We start from the raw sequence: 2,610 nt of genomic DNA, 5'->3' as shown, positions 1-2,610 counted from the left end.
TTTTGTTTACTTATATTTTGATCAAGCTGTGCTCAGATTAGCTTTGGGAGTGTTGTTGCCGCATTCAGCGTTTTGTGTAGCCAGTGTGTGAAGAATTGTGTATTAATAATGATACCATATATATTTACAACCCTAACCTATGGACTAGCCCATGTGTGATGACTTTAGATCATCTGGAATCTGAATAATGTGACTTTTAAGCTAACTCCTAAATTCAAGCGCCTCTCTTCCGCTCCTTTACAGTGCCTACGGTGAACACCTGAAGATTACAATCACATGATACCATTGTATATCTGCTATATATAGGGCTTTGATCAGAGTACATCAGCCATAACATTACAACCACCCTCATAATCCTGTGTAAGTCTGATTTACTTCTAAGGCTGCTCTCATGTACTGATGCATCAGCGTCACAAGACCTTTGAAGCTGATCCATGGCATCACATAGCGAGATGTTAACATGAGATCCTGAGCTTTCTTGGGTGATGTCAGCTAGCTACTCATCAGCTTTAAATGGTAAATGGCCTGTATTTGTATAGCGCTTTACTAGTCCTTAAGGACCCCAAAGCACTTTACACATCCAGTCATCCACCCATTCACACACACATTCACACACTGGTCATGGTAAGCTACATTGCAGCCACAGCCACCCTGGGGCGCACTGACAGAGGCGAGGCTGCCGGACACTGGCGCCACCGGGCCCTCTGACCACCACCAGTAGGCAACGGGTGAAGTGTCTTGCCCAAGGACACAACGACCGAGACTGTCCAAGCTGGGGCTCGAACCGATTACAAGGTGAACTCCCAACTCTTGAGCCACGATCGCTTTATTAGATAAGCTAATCTTACCCAGTAAAAAGTCAGGTTTATCCACTGAAGTCCATCTGGTCTAACTGCAGTCCGACTGCTGGGTGCGGCATCCCTGAGTGCTTGCTCATATGATTGCTGGGTTTTTCTCTGTACGTATTATTGTAGGGTCTAACTTACAATGTAAAGCACCTTGAGGCGACTGCTGTTGTGATTTGGCGCTGTATAAATAAAGTTGGTATACTGCGGCTGATGTGTTTGAAAATGGCTTTCCAGTGCAGTGCAGGCAAGTTACAGCTTCCTCGTTCTGTGACTGCAGTACTATTTTCCAAATTTATGGGGAAAAAATGGTTTTGTAGAATTTTTTCTTAAAAGTGTTCAGTGGCAGGTATCATTCTGGTGTTTGTATCAATGTCAAATGACAACCAGCATTATTAACAAATCATTCTACCTTCACTGTGTAATTCGTTTCCTTGGCTAAGTTCGGTCCATTAATAACACATGAGAAGAATTGCAGGAAATATGTGAAATGTCTTTATATTTAACAGGTAAAAAAACAGTGCCAGGATCATATTGTTTTGTAAGTAGGCCATGCGTGGTTGCTGTTATTAGTCCACGATCATACTTCAGGGAGAAGGACAGATGTGAAGTCAAGGCAGATGTCATCATTCTGGAGTGACCTGATGCAAAGCTAGACTCTGGGAAAGCATGCTTTCATACACACATGCTCACACACACATGCAGAGATTTTTAGTCTGTTTTTAAAAGGCTTTCACGCGTGATGATGTGCTGTCATCACAGTTTCCAGCTCTGCCCCCGTTCCCCTGACCATCAGGGCAGAAAGGCTACAAGTGTAAAACTGTGACCGCTTCTGTCATCCTCTGATTTGGTATACACCCTGAGCCCACTTCCTAATTGTGACACTTTTTATTAGTGCTGTGGTTTGTGTTCATTCTGTACTCTGAGAAATGCAGCTGCAACAGGGAGCTAATGTTATTTTACACACTATTGCCCAACCTTCCTTCCACGTCCCCACCCTAGTTCTCAGAAACTGTGTTACCATATTTTCAACTTGTTTAATCTATAAATCTATTTGGGGGGGTTTTCACCACTGAAAATTTTTTTTAAAATTTTTATATTTACTGCATTTGTACCTTTTAACCACAGGACTAACACAACCACAGGCCTCAAAAAGTGGATCTTATTACCGTGGGTAGCATGACCCATTTCGTTTGTCAGTGTCTTCTGTTTTCTCCACTTTTTGATTTTGAAAGTTGACTTCTCCTTTTTGTAGTCAGCAGGTGATGGCTGAAATGTAAACTAGAGGACACAGTGATGTACTGGGAGGCGTGGGAGAGGAAATTGTGGTTTTCAGAACTGTTGCCACCCTGTTACTCCGCCCTGTGGTAACTTTTTTCATTTAGCTTCTGAATCTCCCCAACAGGAAAATGTTTAATGATCTGTTTGAAGCTCGGGCATATCGAGTGTCAGAAATGTGCTAACACACTGATTGGACTGATGACTGTAACACGTAAAATAAAAAGGCGGGGCTATGTATACATGTACTGGCTACATGATATCATGCTGCACTGTTTCACTGATCACTTTAAAAGGGATTGGGTTAGACTCCCTTTTAGGCAAGGCAAGGCAAGGCAAGTTTATTTGTATAGCACAATTCAACAACAAGGTGATTCAAAGTGCTTTACAGAGACATTAGAAACAAGAACAAATAAAAAGCATGATTTAAAATTGATTAAAACAAGCAAATAAACTAACTAACTAATTAACAAACAAACAAACAAAC

Source organism: Pundamilia nyererei, unplaced genomic scaffold (assembly GCF_000239375.1).
Source record: "Pundamilia nyererei isolate P.nyererei 1_Seehausen unplaced genomic scaffold, PunNye1.0 scaffold00028, whole genome shotgun sequence".
Classification (NCBI taxonomy): Eukaryota; Metazoa; Chordata; class Actinopteri; order Cichliformes; family Cichlidae; genus Pundamilia; species Pundamilia nyererei.
Note: the sequence above shows the minus strand (reverse complement) of the source record.